The sequence below is a fragment of the Lemur catta genome, chromosome X (genome assembly GCF_020740605.2).
Source record: "Lemur catta isolate mLemCat1 chromosome X, mLemCat1.pri, whole genome shotgun sequence".
Lineage (NCBI taxonomy): Eukaryota > Metazoa > Chordata > Mammalia > Primates > Lemuridae > Lemur > Lemur catta.
The window spans coordinates 58,263,850-58,290,502 of NC_059155.1; the positions used below are offsets into that span (position 1 = coordinate 58,263,850).

Consider the following 26,653-nt stretch of genomic DNA (forward strand, 5'->3'; position numbering starts at 1 on the left):
CACAAAAGTTTAAGGACCACTTAGATGGAGGAGAATGAAATAACTTGAATATCTAGAAATATTCAACAGGTAAGTTACTTGGTAGTCTAATGTATCTTTTAAAAATGTTGGTTAAAATATGTGGGCACACAAATGTAACAAGTAGTTTCGATGTACAAAGATTTTCAATTTAAAGGCATTTGTTGAAATGGAATTTGGCCTGTATGCCTGCTTTGACTCACACAATGCATATTTATCAAAAGCAGTTTGGATATTCTTGCTTAAATCCTGAGACATTCTTTCATTCAATAAACAGAATCCAGAGATGAATAAGATGCAGAACCCTAGAGCAGTGGTCCCCAACCTTTTCGGCACCAGGGACCAGTTTCACGCAAGACAATTTTTCCACAGGCAGGGTGGGGTGGGGGCTGTGACAGAGCTCTGCAGCCTGGTCCCTAACACGGCACGGACCGGTACCAGTCCACAGCCAAGGAGTTGGGGACTGCAGCCCTAGAAGGTTCCTTGTCTGGGAAGGACAAACATATAAATAAATGTATCACATTGAATAAGTGTTACAATAGGGAGAAGTATAAAATGCTGTGGAAGCCCAGAGAAAAGCATGATGAACTCTGAGTTTTGAGCTGGTCTAAAAAAATGAGTAGGAGTTTGCCAGATGGGCAAATGAGAGAATTGCATTCTGGGCAGACAGAGCAGCACTGTTTGGGAAGTTCCAAGTTGCTCTGTTTGCCTCATGTGAGATGTGTGGGGGCACGACCTCAGACAAAGCAGGGAAGGTAGTCGGAGGCCAGATAATAAAGAACCTTGTATGTTCTAGGAAGGATTCTACACTTTATCCTGAAGACAAAGATTCTACACAGGGAAGTAACATAATCAGATTTTGTTTTAGAAAGATTACTTTGGCAGCAGTGCTGAGCTGGAGACCATGAAAGCCGGGAGTCAGTCGGGAGGTTGGGAATCAGTCGGGAGGTTTCTGGAATGTTGGTTTAGGGGAGAGATGATGAGGGTCTGGGCAGAAGAAGCAGGGGCAGCGAGGTTAGAGAGAATGGGATGAATTCTAGAAATGTTCTGTGATTGGATGTGGCAAGAAATGAGCCCAGATTGACAGCCAGCTTGGGTGCCTGGGGGCCAGTGGTGCCATTTTCTGAAATGGGGAACGTGAGAGGCAGCTGATGGGTGTGGGGATGGTGGAAGTTAGTGTACTGAGCTTGGATGACTTGCTGGGCTTGGGACACCTGCAGGTTGTCAGGTCAATGTTTCAAAGACAATTTTGAAAGTTTGGAACTGGAGTTTGTGCAGGTGGGGATCTAAAGTTTTGTTCCTAATGATGCATAAAGAGCTGGTGTTTTTTCTCTGTAACTAATGCCATTAGTAGTTAATGATTTATTTATGCTATAATAAAAACATTTTAATGTTTAACAATTCTTAATAAAATATCATATTTTCTTAGTAAATGATAAATTTTGCAAGCTCAGGCCCTGAAATCTGATCTGCTTAAAATTACATTGAAGTTAAACCTTATTTTTCTAGCATTAGTGAAGAGGGAAATATTCCACATAAGTAAGCTCTTTGGAAAACTGCAGCTTACCCTTGTTTGGGGGAACCTCTGAAGTTACAAGCATAATACCATGGTAGTTTGGAACATGGCATAATAGCTAAGCATGTGAGTCTGAGTTCTACTCCATTGGTTCTGTCACTTGGCAGATATGAGGCCTTGGGCAAGTCACTTAACTCCTCTGTGTCTCAATTTTCTCTTTTGTAAAATGGGAATAATAATAGAACTCGTCCTACTGCTGGGTATCTATCCAAAAGGAAGGAAATCAGTATATGGAGGAGATACTTGTGCTCCCAAGTTTATTGCAGCACTATTCACAATAGGCAATATGTGGTATCAACCTAAGTGTCCATCAACAGATGAACTTATAAATAAAATGTGGTATATATACACAGTGGAATACTATCTAGCCATAAAAAAGAATAACATCATGGATGGAACTAGAGGGCATTATGTTAAGTGAAATAAGCCAGGCACAGAAAGACAAATACCACATGTTCTCACTGATATGTGGGAGCTAAAAAAGTGGATCTTACAGAGGTAGAAAGTAGAATGGTGGTTAATAGAGGTGGGGAAGGGGAGGTGAAGAGAAGCTGGTTGATGGGTATAAAATACAGTTAGATAGAAGGAATAAATTCTAGTGTTCGATAGTATAGTAGGTGTATTTAAATATAGCTAGAAGAGAAGAATTGGAATGTTCCCAACACAAAGAAAAGATAAATATTGGAGGTGAGATATCCCAATTACCCTGATTTGATCATTACACATTGTATAATGTATCAAAATATTACATGTACTGCGAAAGTATGTGCAACTATTATATATCATTTTAAAAAAGAAAAAATAATAGAACTCACTTTATAGGGTTGTTATGAAGATGAATTAAGTTAATATATGCAGAGCACTTGGAACATAGTAAGTGCTGTATAAATGTGTGCCTCTATTATAGTAAGATGTTTAGAATATCATTTAGCATATAAGTACTCAGGAAAATTTAGCAATAGCTGTTATTACTGCTGTTACTACTATCACTATTATTTTCTTATAGTCTGGGATGGGACTCGGACCCTATTCTGTGGAGGTAATTTCAGGTTTTCCTTGGAAGCCCTGCCCTGTAGTGGTCTTCAAGTAGAGGTTTAGACCTGAAGAGATCCTTGGAAAACAGCCCAACCTCTAGATGTTGAGTGACACGCCCAAGATCAAACAGGTAGTAGGTGATCCTAGTGCTAGGTCTAAAATCCAGGTCACCTGTTTCCTCTACTCCAATGTTCTTTCCATGGGCTCATGGAAGAGGGAATGTGTGGGTCTGTCTTCAGTTCAAGGAAGCTTCTGAGTCAATCTCTGGAGCTAGCTGAGGAACCCCAATCTCCTTAGTTTCTTGGGTCATTACTGTCTAGTTCCCCCACGGAGAATTTGGTCAGAATTCCCATACCTCTTAAAACTGGCCAACGTTATTATTTTGACGTCACTTAATGGAACCCTCTACTGTATTTTCTGGCCATTTTAAACAGTGTACTGAGCATAATTTAATATTTTTGATAACTCAGGGTCATCATTAATAACATCAGTTTTATTGGTCTAGTAGTCAAGAAAATATTGAAAAGAAGACTAGCCAGTTTGAGGGTGGAGACTTGTGCTGTCAGGTGTTATTTATTAATTCAATCAACATTTATTGAACACTGGTTGTGTACCAGGCACTCTGCTGGGCCGTGGAAATGCAGTGGTCAGTGAAAACAGGTATGGTTTCTGCTTTTACGAAGCTTACCAACTAGGATAAAGGTAGCATTTCAAATTAATGAAATGATTTATTTAACACGTGTGCTGAAGTAATGTGGAAAAATGACATCAACATAAATTTAGAAGGATTAAAATGGTGTTTCTTAATAAAGAAGAGGGTGTCAAAATTGCCTGTGGTGCTTTTAAAAATATTCCTGCTCAGGTCCCAACTCCCCAAATTGTGATTCAGTCTTAAGACCTGAGCATTTAAAGAAGCGTTGTAAGCAGTTCTGATGTGTAGCTGCTGCATTAAAAAGTTAAAAGTTTTAAAAAAGGCCATGATAAAGGAACTCAAAAAATATAGGAGACTATTTATATAATCTTGGGGGTAGGGAAGATATTTGTATGCATAATTGAAGGTGGAATAATAAAGAAAAAGATTAATGTAATCAATTATATGAAAATTAAGAATTTCTGTACAAACCATAAATAAAGGTAATGAGAAAACTAGAAACAATTACAATAAGACTCATTATCTTTAATACATAAAAACTTATAGAACAATAAGAAAAATATAAGTATTTTACTAGAAAAATGTACAAAGGATGGGAGAAAATGTGCAAAGGAAAATATATAAAAGAAGTACAAATGGTCAGTAAACATGAAAAAAATGTACTATCTGTACTAGTAGTCAAAGAAGGGGGAATTAGAATGGCATACTATTTTCTCTGGTATAATTTACAAAAATTAAAAAGGAATGACAGTCCTCACTGTTGGCAAGAACACAAGGAAGCAGGTGTATGAGAACACTTGTGGTGGGAATGTCAGTTTGGCAATATTTATCAAAAGCTTTAAAAAATGTATTTACCTTTTGACCCAGAAATTCATTTTCTTGGAATTTATCCTAAGGAAATAATTAAGGATGTGTACAAAGATTTATCAATAAGGATATTAATTGCAGCATTTTCTATAATGGGAAAAATTGATAAACTTGCATTCTGATGCATCTATACAAGGGAATACTGTAGTTATTAAAAATTATAATGTTGAGTTCTATTTATTAACATAGAAATAGGTTCATAACATAATTTTAAACCTCAGGGGGAGGGAAGCAGATTCCAAATTATCAAGAGTCATCCCTCACTATACTCAGGGGATTGGTTCCAGGACCCCTGCTTATACTAAAATCTGCCCATATGTCCCACAGTCAGCCCCTGTGGAACCTGGGTATATGAACAGTCAGCCCTTCGTATACATGGGTTTCGTGTCCCTCAAATACCGTATTTTCCATCTGTGTATGGTTGAGAAAATCTGCATATAAGTGGACCTGTGCCTTTCAAACCCATATTGTTCAAAGGTCAATCGTAGTTAAAAGTATGAGCTCTGGGCTTAAACCTGGATTCACATCTCAGCTACACCTTTATCAGTTGTGTGATGTTGGTTACCTTACTTGTCTTAGTGTTCCTCAATTGCCACATTAGTAAAATAGGGATAAATAGTAGCTCACCTAATACTTCCAACTTATGTGCCCATTAGGATCACCTGGGGATGTTTTAAAACTTCCCAAGCAAAGGCTTCATTCAGCCCAATTAAATCTGTATCTCTGGGGATGGGATGCAGCGATCAGTATTTTTGAAGCTCCCCAGGTAATTCCAACGTGCAGACAAGTTTGGGAACCGCTGAGCTGTTTTTTTTTTTTTTTTTTTTTTTTTTGAGACAGAGTCTTGCTCTGTTGTCCAGGCTAGAGTGAGTGCCGTGGCATCAGCCTAGCTCACAGCAACCTCAAACTCCTGGGCTTAAGCGATCCTACTGCCTCAGCCTCCCGAGTAGCTGGGACTACAGGCATGCGCCACCATACCCGGCTAATTTTTTCTGTATATATTTTTAGTTGTCCATATAATTTTCTTGCTATTTTTAGTAGAGACGGGGGGTCTCACACTTGCTCAGGCTGGTCTCGAACTCCTGACCTCGAGCGATCCACCCGCCTCGGCCTCCTAGAGTGCTAGGATTACAAGCGTGAGCCACTGCGCCTGGCCCCACTGAGCTGTTTTTGAGGAGATTGTTGAGGGCATTGAATGAAAAAATCACAATGCCTGGCATGTGGTAAGTACTCAATACATGGTAACTATTATTATAGCTATTTTAAAATTATTAATAGTATGACCCCTTTTAATATATGTGTTTGTATCCATATATATAATATATAAAGAAAAGCCTGAGGGGATATACATAAAAGTGTTTAAAAAAGAAATATAATTGATTTTATTTTTTTATTTGTATCTTTCTATTTTTCTGTAAATAACATGATTACTTGTTAATTTTAAAAAGTATAATTCTGAAGGAAATATCAAATATATGTACACAACTTTATATAGTAAGGTATTTATAGTGAAAAAGTGAAGAGACTAGTTCCATATTAGGGGAATGTAAGTAAATTATGGCAGATCTGAACAGTGTAATATCTGGCCATTAAAAATCAAGACTAATGCTATGGAAAATTTTCATGATATAATGGAAAAGTATGGGATTATCCCATCTCTCTTTTTAATTTAAGTACAGGTTTATGTATCTCTGTGTGTTTACACGTTATATACACCGATGAATGTGAAGGTAAATACAGAACAAAGGGATATGATCCAAAGTTGTTAAAGTGGCTGTCTCTCCCTTTTTTATGCTTTTGTTTATTTTCCAAATTTTGTACAATGAATATGTATTATTAATACTTTTATAACTCGAAAACAAGTGATTTGAAAATGAGATACAAAATGAGTCATTAGACCCTCAAAGAGTGGCTCCAACGGGGAGTGTGGACTTCAGCCGTTCTGTGTCCCCCTCTACCTTCAAACTAAAAAACAAAACAAAAGAAACCAGGCCCCTTAGGGTTTGGTTAAAGCAGGGTTTTTTTTTTTTTTTTTTTGCTATTAATACTTCCTCAAGAACGCTTGTAATTTTTGGCTGCCTCTCCTATTGATTCGAAAAAACTCTTGGGAGAGAGAGTGGGGATGGGGAGATTGTGCAAAAAATGGGAAATTACACTGCATCTAATGTAGAGGTTACATAATAACAGGAGGTGGCAAAATATATGGCAGGGTAAGCACGAAAATCAGGCAGAGGGAAATTGTAATAAAATGGTTGCGTGCCATGAGAAACTTTTCTGCTGCTTCAAGTCTGAAGGATGTATATAGTTTGACCTTGTAGATTTTTTTTTAGCACATCACTGTGTATTTGTAAACACTCTGGTGATTTAGCTAACACATGGAGGTGAGGGGGGTGGCAAGAGGGAGCTTCATGAAGCAGCCAGTGAATTGATGACAGAGCTTCAGTGTGAAATCTGGGTAGCAGTGTGGCTTACTAATTGGACTACTGTCATCTAAGCAAAGCCATCTGGTCCTGCCTGTTGACCAGAACGTTAGTACCTGTGTGATTCTTGCATGAAAGTCAGGTTATAGCAGGAGTAAAGAAGCTAATAAAGAGCCCCTGCCCCCCCTTATTCCTCTGTCTGGCACAGTGCCTCACCTACAGCAGATATCCAAGAAATGAGTTCTTTGTCAAATAAATAAATAAAAATTTTAAAAAAGAAATGAGTTCTTTGTTTCTCTTCACTTATTGCCTTTCTACAACTCCTCAGGGGGGAGAAATAGGTGGAGGAGGGATTCTGATGGAAGGCATTGAGCAGGAGGTAAACAAAAACAATCTTTCAGAAAATTACTCTCTAAGAGCCAACCATTCTTTCCCAAGCACACAGCTGTGGGGGGAACGCAGGCCTTAGAATCTGATACACCTAGATCTGAACACAGCTCTGTCATTTGGGAGCCAAAGTTACCTAAACTCCAAAAGCCTCAATTATTGTCTCATCCTCAGTTGTCTGATCAGGGTTAAGACTCTGGGGACAGTCTCCCTGGGTTTGTATCCTGGCTCTGTCACGATTAGCCATGGGACTTTGGGGGAGTTATTTAAACTCTTTGTGCCTTACTTTCTTCATCTGTAAAATGGGGTTAATAGTAATGCCTACATATGCAGCCCTTTGAACACTGCCTGACACTTGTTAAGGACTTGCAAATGCTAGCCTTTACTATTATAATATGCAAAAGGATACAATATTTACCTATGATTCTAGATGAGAATGGGATAGTTATAGAAACCCTGGCCCATCGTAGCTGCTCTGATTGTGTTATAAGTTGTGGCATAAAAAATAAAAGATGTTTTTACACTGGAAGTGGTCCTTAGAGGTGATCTGTTTTAAACATCTAATATTGCAAGGGAAGAAACTGAGGCCCATTGAGACTTATTCTAGGCTACACAGCTGTCACATGGTACCTAGAGCTGGGACTAGACCCTGGAGTTCCTGATAATCAATGTTGACCAGCTCATTCTCTGTCAGTCTGTCTACCTAATTAGCCCTACTGCATTGCACTGTCTCCCCTAGACTTGGGTAGTTGACAATTTTCTGTTAAATGTTAGTCCTTCCCTACTATGCTGTGTTGCTACTGTGAAAAAGTTTAGGTTTTTTTTTTTTTTTTCCCTCAAAGAATTGTTTTTTCATTGAGGCTTCTAGCGTGTTTTTTCCCCTTTCTTGTCACTATGTTAGCATTATGAAATAAACTATAGGTTCTTATGTTTTAACCAGAATTATGATTCAGAGCTTCCTGTTTCATGTAAGGCTGTTCTGTGGGTCAAGGGTGGGGGGAGGTGGGACTAGAAAGTTTCACTTTTGGTGGCAGCAAATGCCAGATTCTTCTTCTTATTCTTCCTATCTTCTCTTAACACCCAGGTATTTATAGACCTGTGGTCAGACCAAAGAAGCTGTTGAGGAGTTAATGGTATGAGGTAGCTCCCTTAGTAATATATTTTGATGCTTTTCAACCCAGTACAATTCTGGCATTAGGTGGCTTTTTATTGTATTTGTTTAGGATTTCTGCCCTGACTACTTCCGTGAGGAATATAGAGCAACACAGAAATTACAACATAGAGTAATTAGAAATAAATCCAGGACAGGGATCATTCAGTGGAAATGAAATAAATACTACTAGGCATGAAAGATATTCTGGGCACTGAATTTTTCTTTTTTCTTCTAATCCCCTCACCCTCCTCAAGATAAGCACACTAAATTACATCATTGACATCTTTTGGCCAAAAAAAAGTGTTCAGATGTGGAGAACCCCTATCCCTGGCTCTGACTATGCTAAGTCTTCTGGTCCTTCCACCACCTTCCCTTTGGTCTGGCTTGACTTGTGGCCACCTATGACTCAGCACTGAATATTCCCAGCTTGAACTTATGATCTTTCCGATTTAGCTTGAGAATGGTGAGAGACACATGGGCAGGGAAGTCCCTGCCATCCAAATTCCCAACTCTTCCAAGGCCTTCTTTTCCTTGGGTTCTGTACCCCAGTAATAAAAACAGTTTCCTCCTCTCTTACGTTTCTCTGTATTGAGTAATTATACCATCATGCACCCAAAATGTCAAAGGCTAAATTCTGAGAGACACCATACATTCCTTGTTCTCCCTGACCTGCAGTTTGCCCCTGGTGACCTAGATCATTTCAGTAGGTGGCTTTCCTGGCAAACATCTTCTTACATTTAAACCGTAAGCTTTTCCTGAAACCTCTCCCATCCTCTGGTAAAATTAGCCTTTCCCTTATTTGTATGTTTCCTTGTTCTATTGTATATTCTCTGAGGGCATTGCTGCATTTGTTCAGTACTTTTGTTTTCATGTCTGCTGTGTGCCAGGCACTATGTTGGGTGGGTGCTGTGGTTATAGCAGTGAACATGAAAGTCATAATTCCTGCCCTTCTAAGCCTTGCAGTCTCAAGGGAGTGTTGGAGTGCAAACAAATACATACATATTTCCTTATAAAGTTTTGTGAGTAATAGAAACGTCAACTCCTATGAAAAAGGATAATAGATGAGACATAATTTATAGGGGGAGGGAGGGAATGGGAGGAAGTGACAAGTTCATCTGAGACCTGAAAGATGAGTGGGAGTTATCCAGGTGAAGAGCTGGGGAAAGAGCCTCCCAGGCAGAGGAGACAAAGTGGACATCCCTCAGGTGAAAAGAGCCTGGATCCTTTCCCAGCATGGGCCAGTGTGGCTGGACCATAGCGAATGAGGCATAAAGGGGCACATGATAAAATTGGAAGGGCAGGCAGGGGGCAGGTCACACAGAGTTTTGCAGGCCATGTTACCAAGTATCCTGACTTGGTAATGTGAAAGCCTTGCAGATACATTGGATAGGGCAGAGTGACCAGTGAATGAATGAGCGGGGAGTGTTCCATTCATCTTCGAATATCAAATACCTGGCAGAGAGTGCCCCACACATTGTATGTGCTTGTTGCATCTTTGATTAATGAGTAATAACTGTTTTCCTACCAGGATTGCCATGGGGATTAAATGTGATAAGGTATGCTAAAGGGCTTTGTAAAATATAAAATGTTAAATGTTATTCTAGATGTAATTCACTAGATTCTGTGCTGTGATGCTTACAGACATTCATTGTCACTAGGAAACTCCTTACCCCCCATTTTCTTTTAAACTAGCAAGATCTCTAGTTTTCCTAATTGGAAAACCAATTAGGTCAATCCATGCCATGAATATGATGTTGTACAGCCTTCTTGTATAGTCAAAGTGTGTCTCCATTGCCAATGCCTTTCACTAATTAGGGGTGAGTAAAAACTACCTTATATCACATCATTATGCAGCACTCCTGGTATTAGATATAATTATGGGTGGTGTTGCCAGGGGCAATATAGGTTTCTCTCCTATGCTGAATTTACTTAGTAAATCTCTGAATCTAAGGAATTCATTATTTATAAGCCAATTAATGCTGAGGAATAGCACCCTCTGAATCTGAATTTGGTTGTGGGCAAGGCTTATCACATCAAGGTGTTGCTGCCACCAACTGTGGCACTTGATTTTCTAGACTTTTAAAAGATGTAACAAAATGATCAGTGTTTTGCTATTTTTGTGTTAAATATCTATTCCTTATTTGAGCTGCACGAACTTCAGACCAGACAATTGACTGATTACTTAAAAGTCCATCTCTGCGCACTGTTGTTGGGATTATAAATTGGTAGAGTCCATTTGGAGGGCAGTTTGGAAGACCTTATCAAAATGTAAGAGGTATGTACCTCCTGTTCTAGTGAATCTATTCTAAAAAAGAAGTGCACAAAGGTCACTTGGTAATAGGATGTTGGTTGCCTTGTTGCCATCTTTTCACTCTCAACAATCTTAATGTCCAGCATGAGAGACCAGTCATATTCATTATGGTGTATACACACTATGGAATGCTGTTCATTTCATTTAAAAGAGTGAAGTAGATCTATATATAGTGACAGGGAATGATGCCCAAAATAAATTTTAAGTGGAAAGAAAAGGTGGGAGAATGGTATGTATTATAGGATCCCATTTGTACAACAGAAAGAAAAGAGATATTATAGGATAGATAGATATAAGAGTTTGTATATATGTATACTTGCATATGCTTAGAAAATTTCTGGAATGATAAATAAGAAACAGTTCTCAGTTACCTCAGAGATTAGGGATGGCCCGGCTAGGGTTTTTTTAGTTTTCCCTTGACACTTTTCTCTACTGCTTGACTTGTTTACAGCAACCTGTAATACCTTTAAATAATACAATTTAAATAAAAATTGACACTATTTATGCTAAGAAATAAAAGGTATGATAGTGGTTGAGGTGAGAGAGCAGGTCTGAGGCACAGGAGGCTGAGTTTGGGAAAACCAAGGGCCTCTAAAAGCTACCAAGGAATCATCTTGACCAGAGGGCTTGGGAGAGATGTTGCTTTATTAAAGTTTAATGCTAAGAAAATAAGTAAGATTAAATTAGGTAAAAATTGTGATTTTATTAGTTTTTTTGATGAAACAGTTGTATGTATGTCATTAGTTTTGGTCTCTGGGTGTTTTAATACCTAAGTAGCATAGTATTCCAGACACAATTTAAAAATTAAATATGTCAGTGTCTAGAAGAACAGCTGTTGTTCTTGTTCAACTTGTTTAAATGTTGTGAGTGCTAGGTTATAATTTCTTGAGCTTTTTGCTTAAGGACCTGAGGAGTAATGCAGGTATAGTCTTATGTTTGAAGTAGAGAAAATGTAAGTTGCCTAATATTTACATTATAAAGTTTTGGTTAAATTAAATCTTCAAATCCTTCAGGCTCGTTTTAGCTCATTTCTCCTGCAAAAAAGAGGGCTTTTGTCTGAGATACAAGAAGTGAAAGGAATGTCTATCAGAACTTCATCTTGATTTGGTATAGTGAAAAGTTCCTTCACCCAGTTGTGCGTGTTTAGAGACAAGTCACTATTCTGTGTTAACTGACCCTGGTTCTCTAACATTTGGAATTTTAGCCAGGAGATGGATAGTAGAACTCTTAACAATGGATTAAGAAGTAAGAAAGGTTTTACTCTAGGATATTGATGGAGAAAGAATGCATAATCCGGCAGGTGGCAGAGACTGGAGTGATGGGAACAATTGTGAGAAAGTCTGTGTCATTTTAAGCTGTAGATAGGTATAGAAAGACTGGAATCATAAAGAATGAAACTTTTGAGAGATTTTTCTATTTGTAGAACCTAAAGAGCATAAGTGGCTGCCTGGAGTATATTTTGGAGTTGGACCTGGACCTGGAGGTCCAGACAGGAAGATTCTTGTCTTTGTTGGTGATCACAAAAGCAGTTAGAAATGGCCGAAGCTTAGACCAGGCATAAAGGAGGGAAGAATTGGCAGAAGAAAGCAGACATCATAGAAAGACAAACAGATGACCCTGAACTGCGAGTGGGCTGCATTTTGTATGTGCTGAGAGCCTGTACTTGACTGCCCCTTATAGAAGATGTGCTTAGATATCTTGCCCATAGTAAAGTATTCTGATGTGACTGAGGTCAAGAAAGAGAACAAATTATAATGGCTATCGTTTATTGAGTACTTACCATGTGCTTTTAAAAGTGTTTTACATGGATTATCTCATTTAATCTTCATGTTAACTGTATAGGAGGTAGGAACTGAGGCATAAAGTAGTTGAGTAATATTCTGAGATCGTAATTGGTAGAGCCTGGGTCCAAGGCAGTCTGGCTGTAGAACCTGTGTTCTTAGTTACTTTGTATTCCTAGGACCATAGCTCCCAGAATCCCTCCTCCACCACCACCCCAAAACAGTCAGGGTGGTGGCCAGTTGTGAAAGAAGGAAACTTCCTATTAGAGCAGCAGTCCCCAACCTTTTTGGTGCCAGGGACCATTTTCATGGAAGACAATATTTCCATGGACTGGGGATGGGGGCTTTGGTTTCAGGATGATTTAAGTACATTGCATTTATTGTATACTTTATTTTTATTATTATTACATTGTAATATATAATAAAATAATTATACAACTCACGATAGGTTGGGGACCCCTGCATTAGAGTACTCTTGCTGTGGTCCTAATGATCAAGTGAAATGATTTCAAGGGAGTAAGAAAGCAGAAGGTTTGAATAAAAAGCCTATGGATAAGTGAAATATAATACAATTCTGTGGCCAAAATTCTATATTCTTTCTAAATTTAAGTAAGTAATTTGCGAGTATCTTCTGTGTGGAAGACAGTACTAGGTATCATGTGTGGGACTAAGATGATTCAGAAGCGGACATGGTCCTCCCAAAAGCTAGTCTCTGGGATAGTTAAAACATGTGCACAAAGAACCATGACCCAAGCTAGTGTTAGAGACGTGTTCAGAGAGTTATGGAATACCACAGGAGTTAGACAAAGGTGAGGAGGTGGCATCTGAGGGAATATATGGGTAGGTTCTTCTATAGTTGCAGATGTTGGAGATACAATTTTAGCCAGCAAAGTATTAGGTACATTTGAGGCAACTAGAAAAGAATGTGTCATGCTAGGCCTGTTATATTTATATGCATTGTCTCATTAACTCCTCATAGCAACCCTTTATTAGCCAAATAGTTTATTATCAAAACTAGGACACTTTTGAAAGTGGAGTACTAGTCAGATAGAGAAGGCATAATCCCAGAAACCCAGGAAAACCAGGACCTATGAGGCAGTTGGTGTCCTTCCCATTTAACACATGAGGAAAATGAGGCCACACATCACATAGCTAGGAAGTGGTGGAGCTAGGACTTGCATCCAGCTCTGGCTCTAAAACTGAAAGATCTGTACTTCATTCTGTATGCAATGAGGGGTGCAATTGAAGGGCTTTGAGCAGAAAACTGTCATGGTCAGAACTATACAGGACAGATGGAAAGGAGATACTGAATTGGGATGATGAGTTAGGAGATTGCTGAAAAAGATTCAGATAGAATATTACAAGGGCCTGGATATAAGATGTTGACTTTGGGAATTTAAAGGAAGGGATAAAAGTGAGAGATATCACAAATCACAGAGGAAGAAATGACAAAGTTTGACTACTGGTCAACTTTGAAGGAAGAAGAGTAAAGAATGACACAGGATTTCAAATTATTTTAGTGAAAACATTATATTAACCAAAAGTAGCCATTGTAACCTAAAAAGGTAATGTGAGTTTTTGTTGGCATACTAGACTAAGAGAAAATCTACTTCCCAGTATGGTTGATTTACTGACTTGTAATCTCAGCAAATTATTTAACCCGTCTTTGCTCATCTGTAAAGTGTAATGTTATCTGCCACTGCAAAAGCCCCTGAACCCTAGCACAGGTTGTCTGAATGCTTTTTTTACCTCCACATTTTCAGAATTTGAGTGCTTATGCACAGTAATATGAAATTGAATTCTAGTGTTGAATACACTCACTTTTACATCATATTGCAAAACAATAATTGTGATATTAATAATGCATTTTCTCCCTCTTCTGAACTCCTGCTTCTGTTATCGCCTTTAACTACTTGTCAGATGAATTGTTATCCCAGCTTTATAACATCTTTTCTGTTGTTGTTTTAAACTGTTATTTAAATTCTTGATTATGGTTTAACTTTTTTATATCTTAACTTAGTCTCCGGATAGAGTAGAAGATCCTTGGATAGGAACATTACTTGCCCCTCTGTTCCTCCTAATGTCTTAAATAAAGGAACCCAGGAAGTATTTATTGATGTGATTCAACCAGCTCAGGTGCACAATAAGACTTTTGTACGTTATACTCTGTTAATATGGTCTCAAATAATATTGGGTTTTTGATAGCTATATATTACTATGAGCTCATAATGAGCCCAAGGCCCACTTCTTTCTCCAAGTTTCTCTCTCTTAAAATTTTTTTTAAAAAATATGGAATGCTTCATGAATTTGCATGTCATCCCTGTGCATGGGCCATGCTAATCTTTTCTCTGTATTGTTCCAGTTTTAGCATATGTGTTCCTGCAGTGAGTACTCTGTCAATTTTTTTAACAAGAACCTTTCTCTCTATGCCTTTACTTAAATATTAATGTAGTTAAATTTTTATTTCTTGTTAATCTTATTCATTTTAGCTTTATTATCATACATATTTCATAAATATCCTTATCGAAGTAATTAATAAAATATTGCTTGGTGTATTAGTTTTCTTTCACTGCGTAATAAAATACTACAAACTTAGTTGCTTCAAACAACACACATTTCTCATCTTACAGTTTCTGTGGGTCAGGAGTCTGTCATGGCTCAACTGGGTCCTCTGCTCAGGGTCTTACAGGCTGTAATAAAAATGTTGGCAGGGCCTGTGGTCTCATCTCAGGCTCCTCTTCCAAGTTCACATGGTTGTTGGCAGAATTTAGTTTTTTGTGGTTGTAGGACTGAGATTTTCAGATTGTAGGGGCTGCTTGCAGTTCCCTGCCACATGGCCTTCTCCAAAGGCAGTTTGCATCATAGAAGCTTGCTTTTTCAAGGCCAGCAAAGGATAAAGTCTCTTTTTCATGGTGACAGGAAGGAATCATGTCTGTGTGTGTGTGTGTATGTGAGATATATACATACATATATGCCTAGTCATGGGAGTGACATCCCATTACCCCTGCCATATTCTATTGATTAGAACGTAGTCACAGGTCCTATGCATACTCAGGGAAAGGGGATTAAACAAGGACGTGAACACCAGGAAGTGGGCATTATTGAAGGTCACCTATGGTCTGTCTGCTACACTTGGTGTAGCTCTGAATCACATTAATTGAAGACTTTCTAACTTACCATTAATCCTTTAATGAACACTCACTTTGGTAAGGCTGCTCTAACAGCTGTGAGTCTAACTTTACTGTCATCCAGCAAATGTTTTTTGTCTTGCTTACAAATATATGATGAGAAATGATTTTCAATAATTTGCCTGAAATCATTCATTGTGTGGGGCCTTCCACTGAGACAGAGTGCTGTAGTGGGAATAGAGTTGTAGAGATGATTTCAGTTTGAGTGCCTATTAGATATCCAAGTAGAGATGTTCATGTCCCCTGTATCTGGGATTTAGGAGGGAATCTAGGCTAGAGTAGTGATTTGGGAATCCTTCGTGTATAGATGGTAAAGGGAGCCTAGGGTATGGGTACATTTTGAGAGGGGAAGGGTGCCAAGGGGAGAATTCTGGGGAAATCCAGGTACTCTGTCTGAGGGATTCCCCTTACCTCCTAATGTAACAACCCCCCCCAAAAAAAATGGAAACAAGTTACCCAGGTTCAGAGGAAAAGCTGTATTATCTTTGTCTGCTTCTGCCTTCAGTCCTATCTCTTTCTGTCTATTCCGGGTCCTGTTTATCCAATTATCCCCCTTCTGGTATCTTCTTCTGTTCCTTTCCACTGGACCCATTCACTAGATCTGTGGTCCCCAACCCCCAGGCCGTGGACTGGTACTGGTCCATGGCCTGTTAGGAACTGGGCCACACAGCAGGAGTGGCAGGTGAGGGAGTGAAGCTTCATCTGTATTTACAACTGCTCCCCAACATTTGCATCACTGCATAAGCTCTGCCTCCTGTCAGATCAGTGGCATTAGATTCTCATAGAAGTGTGAACCCTACTGTAAACTGCACATGTGAGGGATCTAGATTGTGTGCTTCATGCTCCTTACGAGAATCTAATTCCTGATGATCTGAGGTGGAGTTGAGGTGGTGATGCTATCACTGGGGAGCAGCTGTAAATACAGATTATCATTAGCAGAGAGGTGTGACTGTACAATGAATGTAATATGCTTGAATCATCCCAAAAGCACCCCCCTCTGGTTCATGGAAAGATTGTCTTCCACAAAACCAGTCCCTGGTGCCAAAAAGGTTGGGGACTGCTGCATTGGATTATCTATAAACATGTTCTGGTCTCCCTTTGCTGTGCCATCTAGCTACTAATACCTGTCTAGCCAGCTATTTAACCTTTCTGGGCCTCAAAGATTGAGGGGTGTGATGTAGGGAGGAGTTTATGATTTTTAAGAAGCTTCTTTCAGATCTAAATTCTGTTCTGCCATCTTATTTCTCTTCCTTTTTCCCTTTTTGGTTCTGTTGACTGTTCAGTTCCCTTCTGAAACTTCCCTCCCTGGCCACAGGGTTGTTGTACTCCCTTAGTTCTCTTTCTGCCGGACTCTCCTGCTGCTGCTCTGTTGCTTTTGTTTCCCTCTGCGCACTAATTGTGTCCGTATTTATGGGTTTCAAATTCTTTGCCCTTTCTCTTTACACTCTTTGCGCCTGAGATTTCATCTATCCTCCTGGCTCTACCTTTTTTGTTTTTTAATTATTGAAGTAACATACAATTACATGTTCATCTTAAATAATATAGAAGCATCTAGAGTAAAAAGTGAAAATGCCCCTTCAACCTCTTCCTCAGAGGTAACCACCATTATCAGGTGGTTGTCTTTTTTCCAGGTGTTGAGTCCCAAATCTATACACGTAGCTCTAAGCTCTAGTTTTCATCTGTAGCTACAATCAGGATACCCTTACTTGGGTGTTTCACCATCAGCATATCAAATCATCTAGCTGAATGCCTTTGGGTATGTGGTTGATGTGGCTCTTTTTATGGTTCTTTTTGTTCTGTGGTTCTTCTATGTCTTATATTTATTTATTTTTGTGTCCCCATAGCATTAAAGAGTAAATATTCCTTATATGTTTGGTTGATTCTGTTATTTTATGGCTGATAAGCTTCTATTAGTACTCCCTCCCAACTTGCTTATATGCATAGACCCAAGGAAATAGAATAAACCTCTGTCAAAACTTTAGATGAAAATGTACGTGGCTGGGTATAGGGTGTTATCACCGGGAACCAGAACATGTGGACAGTTTACTGGGTAACAGGAAGCATGGAGACCTGATGGAAGAGAATGGGGTTGGTACATAGGTAGTATATTGAACATTTTAGTCAGTAAATTAAAGTCATATGAAGCGTAGAATTATTTTTTCTAGATCTGTGAAAAATCATGTTGGTATTTTAATAGGGATTGCATTGAATCTGTAGATCACTTTGGGTAGTATAGACATTTTAACAATGTTGATTCTGCCGACCCATGAGCATGGTATGGTTTTCCACCTGTTTATGTCCTCCGCTATTTCCTTCCTCACTGTTTCGTGGTTCTCCCTGTAGAGGTCTTTTACCTCCTTAGTTAAATATAATCCTAGGTATTTTATTTTCTTTGTTGCTATTGTGAAGGGTATTGAGTCTTTGATTTGGTTCTCAGTTTGACTGTTGTTGGAGTATAGGATAAAACTTGAGTATCTTAATCTAAAATATTAGCTACCAAAGTCACTATTCATGTGAAAACATTATTTTGGCCCTGAAAGAGATACATGGGTAAACTCTGCAGTGTAATGGATCATTTTGCAAAAGTATATATGTGTCTTAAATATGTGTATTAAATGCAGATTAACTGGAGGGGTTATGCTATTTAAGAATCCAGATTGTCAATGAGATTCGATCATTGTATGCTGTATTAATGAGGCTATGTCATAAGCAGTAATACACTGCAATTTGTTTGTAAAAGCTTAATTCCAAAGGAATTTAGGGTAGCCATGTTAGAGGATCTGTAGTAGTGGTTCTCAACTGGGTGCAGTTTTGCCCCTCTGGGGACATTTGGCAATGTCTGGAGACATTTTTGGTTGTCACAACTGTGGGAGGTGTTACTGGCATCTAGTGGAAGCAGGCCAGAGAATCTGAAAAATATCCTATGATGTGCAGTACAGCTCCCCACAACAAAGAATTATCTGACCCAAGATGTTGGTAGTGCTGAAGTTGAGGAATCCTAATCTAGGGAATTTGGGGTAGGGCAGGAGATCTATGGAGGTGGTCATTGATGGCCCTTTGTGTTAATGCTGATGTCTTGTAGTTCTTAACCTTGCTACCTAGTAGAAAGCTGGAGGATATGACAATTGCTTGCATTTGAGTAATAGCAGCATAAATATCAGATAGATGAACCATTTATTTGCTTTTCTAGGTATTCTTATTTGAATATTAAAGTAAATTATCCCAAAACTTTGTCAACGCTCATTTTTCCAAGGGGAACTTATTGCCAGAGCATTCAAGAGCGATAAACATGAATGGTAAGACTTGATGTAATTTTATCTTGAGTTATTGCACTTTAATGCTTAGTCCTAAATACCACATGTGAACTTATCTTAAACTAAGATATAGCTTAGGAGTTTAAATGGGTTGCCCAAGGTCATGTAGTGATTTATTCATAGACCCAAGGTCAGAAATCAGGTTCTTTGATCCCCAGGCTATTGTTCCTTTAATTTGGCTATTGCTTCTGTGTCACATCTCTACTTTGAGTCTCCTGAAGAATACAATTAAGTATGTCAAAGATTGGAAGGTCTTAGGTGCTGGGCATTTTGTAAATTTATATAAGAATATTCAATATTACCAGTAATCTTTTTTAAAAAGCACTGAAAATAATCCAAAATAATGCAGAGTAAAACGTAAGAAGTTATACTTTTTCACCTATTAAAATGGATGAAATATTGCAGCAAATGGGACAGAGCTTAAAGGAAGTGGTAGGGTGAAAGGACCATTAATATAACACAGCTGGATGGCATTTCTCTAAGCTACCATTTTGAAGAATGTTGCTGTTTGGACTGACTGCCAAACTCCATTTGGCTAGCACTTTGGAATTTTAAATGGGTAAAAAGTATGATTTTCCATTGCTCCCAGCTGCCTTGCATGGTTTAATAGACAACTATTTAAAAGACAGAGAGTATAACCAGCATTGATTTGCTTTATGAACTTGGGAAATACACTTGTTTTTTTTAGTTCAATTTTTTCATAAATGGATGATGATGAGGAGGATAATGGAAGTTAATATTTATTGAGCCCTTACAATTTTCCAGGTACTGTTCTAAGTGCTTTACACATATTATATTGTTATTAATAAATATAAGTACAACTTTATAAAGTAAATACTATTATCATCCCCCTTTTAAAATTGAGGAAACAGAAGCAAAGAGAAAGTAAGTAACTAGCTTTCACAGCTAATAAGTCATGCCTGGTATGAATGGAGATATGCTGGAAGTGTGAATACACACCAGGTTTCAAAGACTTAGTGTGATAAAAACGATGTAAAATATCTCAATTTTTTTTATTGATTACATGTAGAAGTGATACTATTTTAGATATATTGGGTTGAATAAAATATATATTAAAATTAATTTCATTAGTTTTTTGTACTTAATGTGGCTTCTGGAAAATTTTAAATTACATAGGTGGCTCACATTTTTATATTTCTGTTAGATAGTACTGCTCTGGAGAGTTTTATCAAGTTAGCTCCTGTAGGTGGACAATATCTCATCCTTATATTACATACAAGAGACTAAAAGCTGAGGCAGCCAAAAAAGTTAAGTATATTGGGTAAAGTTGCTGCTATAACTATCATGTCTCTAAGGTGGACATTCTATTTTTTAATGCTTGCATTATTTAGGGGTGGGGAACAAGGAAGCTTTTAAATTTAGGTACATTCTGAAGTTTTAGTCCCATATACATCTATTGAATAACTGTGTAAGGCCCTGTGTTGACACTGTGGATCATATAAAAATAAATGACTTGGACCTTGCCATCCAAGAGCTTATAATCTAGTAAAAGAACATGTACACATATGACTATACATAAAATCACATATAATGAGTGGTAGAAACAAAGAGTTTAGAATCTTAAGAGAACAAGAGGTAATTTGCAGCTCAGGTGAGGAGGAAAGGTTTAAGAAGGAGGTGACACATTTCAGCTGGTTGGAGAAGGAAGGATAGGATTTGAATAGAGGTCCCCTGTATACACAAAAGGACATACAGAACTAGGTGACAGGTCACTGAGCTGGTATGGTTTTTAATTCACCAAACAGAAGCTCTGTGTAGCACAAAATAGAGATAGGTTGTATACCTTGAAATGTAGATTTTTATTAAGGACCCATTGTGTTGATATGACTTCCTCATCAGACTCGTTTCTTGCATGTACATAGAAACTTCCCATCATAGAACAGACTCTTATCTAAGTCTTTTGATGCCGAGCACCTGATCAGCCAGGCAGCAATGGTTGAGTAAACACATAGCTCTTGCCTATGCATATGTTTCTAGGTATGCATAGATGGATGGGCAGGCAGACAAATTGTTTTTATGCTGTGGTTAAAATGGCCACACCTTGAAATTTAGATTTAACTTGAATTTTTTCTTGTCTAATCTCTGAAGCAAATAATTGTAGTTACCTCCATGGGGAAGAGTAAGCATGGGGACAGAAACATGCCAGAAATATTACTCCAATAGAAGCTTCTCTACCTTGAAGTGGGAAAAGTAGAAAAAATATTCCCCTCACTTCACCAGTACCACTGTGTTCAATTCTGGCCTTTCCTTCCAGCTACAAATTGTACATCAAATTGATTAGTTTGGTTTTATGTGAAAGTCATTTGGCATTTAAAAAAATTGAAAAAAAAGGAATATTGCTTTCAAGATAAAATCTGGAAAGAAAAGAATTCTATAGCCTTAAGTAAGTAGTAGGGACTTTCCAGTCTATATTTGTAGGTGGGGTACCTTTGTCTTCTAGGTGGTTTGTTTTTTGGTTTGTTTGTTTTATGCTAATAGAGTTTCACCCCATTAATGTAGAATATGCTACAGTGACTCCTTCCTGTTCTCCAGAGAATATAATACAGTTAATTAGGTTTTCCTTTTATAGAATACTAAATGTTAAAGCTACAAAGGGGTACTCTTGTACAATGTTAGAGTAGCTAAATCCCTTAGTCAGAAATGACAACCCATCTCTTTAAAAAAATAAAAATAAATGTAATATGTTCTTGTTATAACCAGTTATTTAAAATTAAAAAATACAAATAAAACAATTTTAATATCCTAAATTTAAAAAGAGAACCATTGTTAACATCTGTGTGTATAATCTTTTATATCCTCTGTGTGTGACTTTAATAATAAAATTGATCATAGCATTTTATAAACTGCCCTTTTTCATATTTACATTGTAGATCTATTTTTATATTATCAGCTCTTCATCTACAATAACGCTTTTGACTATTCCATTTTACTGCTGTACCATAAGTTATTTAACCAATCCGCTGTTGTTGGATATCTGTTTCCAGTTGTTCCCTATCAATACCAGTGATGTAGTGAATATCCTTATACTTTTGTGTACATCCTTAACTGTTTCTTTGGTATAAATTATAAAGACTAGAATTGCATAGATAGCAGGGTAAAAGTTGATCAATGTACACTCTCACCAGTATACTGAACTCTTGCCAATCCTGTTTATGATTAATTGGAAAATACTTGTCAATTTGATAAGTCAAAAAGGGATTTTGGTTGTGGCATATTCTTTAATTACTAACAAATTGACCTTTTTTCATATTAACATATGATATATATTATTGATAGTTCCTTATTGTGTAGTCACTTTTTTTTTTTTTGGAGACAGAGTCTCACTCTGTTGCCTGGGCTAGAGTGCCATGGCTGACCCTAGCTCACAGCAACCTCAAACTCCTGGGCTCAAGCAATCCTCCTGCCTCAGCCTCCCGTGTAGCTGGGACTACAGGCATGCGCCGCCATGTCCGGCTAATTTTTTCTATATATTTTTAGTTGTCCATCTAATTTCTTTCTGGTTTTTAGTAGAGATGGGGTCTTGCTCTTACTCAGGCTCGTCTGAAACTCCTGGCCTTGAGTGATCTGCCTGCCTCAGCCTCCCAGAGTGCTAGGATTACAGGTGTGAGCCACCACACCCGGCCAGTCACTTTTTAATTGATTTATAAGTTATTTAATTATTAAGGATAGTAATTCTTTGTCATAATGTTGAACATGTTTCTTCTCAGTTTTGATAATTTGTTTTGTAATTGATTTGTTTTTAATGTCTACAAGTTTTCCATTTTTATATACTTAGATGTATCAGCCTTTTCCTTTATAGTTTATACTTTTTTTTGAGACAGAGTCTCACTCTGTTGCCAGGGCTAGAGTGCCGTGGCGTCAGCCTAGCTCACAGCAACCTCAAATTCCTGGGCTCAAGCAATCCTTCTGCCTCAGCCTCCCAAGTAGCTGGGACTACAGGCATGCGCCACCATGTCCAGCTAATTTTTTCTATATATTTTTAGTTGTCCAGTTAATTGCTTTCTCTTTTTTTAGTAGAGACGGGGTCTCGCTCTTGCTCACACTGGCCTCGAACTCCCGAGCTCAAATGATCCGCCCGCCTCGGCCTCCCAGAGTGCTAGGATTACAGGCGTGAGCCACCGCGCCTGGCCTAAAGTTTATACTTTACACGTCTCTTATCACAGAACAAGGAATTCTAAGGGCTGAGGAGATGTGCCCACCCAGAATTCCTGCCTGCTCCTTCCAGACCACACTCCAGGTACTTGAAAGCGGAGGATTCCCTGCTCAGTGTGCTTACAGGGCTTGTAAGGGCCTCTTCCCTTGGTCTGTCCTCTCAAGGGGGGACTGTGCCGTATGTTTGAGCTTTCCTAGGTCTAAGGGGTGCTTGTTTGGTGGGAGAAGTATGTGGGTAGAGCTTGGATGTGTGGACTGGGTGGCCAAGGCCCCTGGCCATATAGGAAGGAGGGGGTGAAGGGAAGAAAGGGGATTAAGAGCCCACATTTATATTCTTGCCCCTGGCTTTGCAAATGTTAGGGATGGACCTATTTCTCATAGTAATAGTTATGATTTTAATTACATTTAAATCTTGAATCCATCTGGCATTTCCTTTGGGATAAGATGAGATAAAAAATGAACTTTTCCCCCCCAAATGCCACCCCTTTTATCTTATAGATGGGAAAACTGAGCCTTAGGTTGTAACTGATCCACAGTTGTAACTGATCCCAGTGGCTGGTTAGTGGTAGAGCTGTTTCTTATGACTGACAGACTAGTGCTTATTCTTTTGAGGCATATAGACCTGGGTTTGACTTTGTGGTCTGTTACTAACTTGCCTTTCATATGTTATGTAGGACAGGTCACTTAACCTCCCAGAGTCTATAATGAAGTAAATCAGAGAATCCTACCCACCACTCATCCCTGTGCCACCACCATTCTGCCCAGCTAGCTGCATTTTCCAGGTTTTGCCCCTTTTGGGCAGTGCTGACCTCAGCCTCATGCCTCAGGCTGCGAGCTGACTGTTGCCTCTGTGTCTAAAGAAGTTGAAACTCTACAGCCCTTAGTTGCAACCTCTGCTCCTTAAGCTCCAGTTAGAACCCCAAGGATGGGAATCTGTAGACACCTACTGAAGCACGTATATTTTACAGAGTTGGCATTTGTTTTTACAGCTTCTGATTAGCTGTTTATAGTTACCACACCTGCACTTCCCCATGATGTGCCATAAGCATAACCGTTGGTAAAAGTCTGAGATAATTTGAGTACTTCTGAATACTGGTTGTTTATTGCGATGACCCTAGTACATTTTCCATGGTCCAATTTATTTTTCAGACATTCATCTAGATTTGACTCCATATTTTATATTCTGTCTCACTTTTAATGATATACTGTGTACTCTGAAGACAGTTCAACCTAGCAACTATTAAACTGACTTTCAATATGGCAGGTTTCTTTCTTTTTTAATCTTTAATGAAGGAAAACCCTACTGCTCTATTTCCCCAGAGGTAGAAATCTCAATTTATATGGTTTGAACTGGGAGAACTTGTTAATTAAAACTGTCAAACTGTAGTGAACTTTGCAATTTTAATATATGTTGCGTCAGTTGATGAGGGCAGGGATTGGAATAGGAAATAGTAGACAGATACTTTTGTAATTCAATTATGATGACACTGATATTCTAATGTATCTTCAAACTGTAATTTTTGGCAAAGGCAAAACCAATCCCAATGTGTATAGAACTATACCACTATTCCAAAGGTCTGTCCTAATTCTTTGGGCCTGATGCTCTTGCCTTCACTCTGAAATAACCTGCTTTAGGGCCTTAGAACTAATATTAGCTCTAAACCAGAACCATGCCACTTCCAGAAGAACTCTGTTCTAGGTTTTGAATCCAAACCAGCCTATCATCCAAGATTCCTATAATCCTATTATCTTACCTTTGATCTAGTACTTCCTCCAACTGAGGCTAACAGGCCATTCACCCTTCAGTGACCTTAGCAGGTGATTGTTCCAGTTAACCCCACAAGCCGTGGCTCTAGAGCCAGGCTGCCTGAATTTGAATTCTAGCTCTTGACTAGCTGTGGTTATAGCCTTGGGCAGATAATTTTACTCCTCTGGGTTTTAGTTCTCTTATCTGTAAAATGGGGATAATATTAATAGTATCTACCTCACAGGACTGTCGTGATGATTAAATCAGATGATAAATGTATAGTGCTTATTATTTCTACTCGCACATTCTGGTTGTTTTTGATGTTGTTATTCCATTGTCATGAAGATTGAAATGCTTGGAAATCCTTTCTTATATTGAGCTGAAATCTGTCTCTGTAATCTCTAACCACCGTGGCTGCATAGAAGAAAATCTAACCCTTTCCCTACTTGCCAGCCTTTCAGATAATAGGCAGGTAAGGACACAAGTATAAAAGCACATTGTAAGCTATAAAGTACCATGAGGTATTTAATATTATTATATTATAGACTACTTGTCCCTTCTACCTGCCACATCTTATCTTTTCCAGGCTACATATCTTGCGTTCTTCTAATGTTCTTTATATAACAAGATTTCTAGATGCTTAACCATCTTAGTTGCCTTACTTGGAATACACTCTAGTTCATTCATGTCTCCTTTAAAACGTAGCCCTCAGGACTTGACTTGGTCCTATATGTGGAGTCTAACTGGTGTGAAGCACAGTGATAATATATTTTCCTTTGCCCTCCCTTAAAAAATACATACCTTGTTAATGAAGTGGAATATTCTGCCAGTTTGAGGAAATATTATCATCCTTGGGAGCCTTTTCAGATGAACTCCCATTAAACCTTTTTAACGATTTTTAAAACTTGGGTTCACCAGATAATTTTTGAGTCCTCTTCTTTATGCCAGGCACTGTGCTGCATGCTGGGGATACAATAGTGGGTTCTACCCTTATCTCTATTACCTGTTGGTCCCTAGTCTAGCCTGTTGATATTTTTGGATTCTGATTCTCTTTGAAAGCAGATTAGCTGTACCTCCATGTTTTACTTAATTTATAAATTTTATGAACATACTTTCACTGTCTTCCCTAACTTCAGTTAAAAGTGGTATTTTATTAATGCTAAGTACAGAGCCCTGAAGCATGCAACTAGATCTCCTTTTGTGAAATTGACATTGATCCATTAATTAGCATTCCTTAAAAATATTTTTATTTTAAAATTATTATAGATTCAGATAATTATGGATGCTGCAAAGAAATGTACAGGGAAGTCCCATGTACCCTTCCCCCAGCTTATTCCAATGGTAACATCTTACATGATTATAATACAATGTCAAAACCAAGAAATTGACATTAGTACAATCCATAGAACTTATAGGGGAGGGGAGGGAAGGTTTATGCAATTTTATTACATGTGTAGCTTTGGGTAGCCCCTCCCATTGTTATACAATCAAGATACTTTACCATTACTACAAGACTCCCTTGTGCTACCTCTTTATATAGCCACATTCCTTCCTTCTCCCTGTCCCTAACCCCTGGCAACCACTAACCTTTTCTCCATCTCTATAATTACATTATTTCATGAATGTCATGTAAATGGAATCGTGTACTATGTATCCTTTTGAGATTGTTTTTTTTCACTCAGCATAATTTCCTTGAGGTTCATCCAAGTTGTTGCATTTAGCAATAGTTTGTTTTATTAGCATTCTTTTTGAGTAAGATTATTCAATCAATCATAAATCAACCTACTTGTATAGTCCAGGACACATCTCACTGTCTCATGAGAACATATTCTTTAGGGAAAAAAATACCTTTAATAACTTGTTGAAACTCAAAAATACTTAGTGCCATTACCTTGATCTCGATCTACCATTCTCAGGACCTGATCATTGTTCATAAGCATCTGTTTAATACTCCATAATAGACTGTTTTTTTTTCCATCAAGATCAGCAGTCTTTATTTTTTAAGCTGTTTCAGAAATGTCCTGGCTTTTG

At 38.2% G+C, this 26,653-nt stretch overlaps 1 protein-coding gene and 1 non-coding gene across 2 annotated transcripts in view; one reads left to right on the forward strand and one right to left on the reverse strand.

Moving 5' to 3' along the window:
* Positions 1 to 26,653, forward strand: part of CLCN5 (chloride voltage-gated channel 5) — a 143,833-nt gene that overhangs the window by 3,146 nt on the left and 114,034 nt on the right. The window lies entirely within an intron of this gene.
* On the reverse strand, positions 14,484 to 14,592 carry LOC123628952. Its single transcript, XR_006731831.1, has one exon. It is a non-coding gene; the product is annotated as a U6 spliceosomal RNA (small nuclear RNA).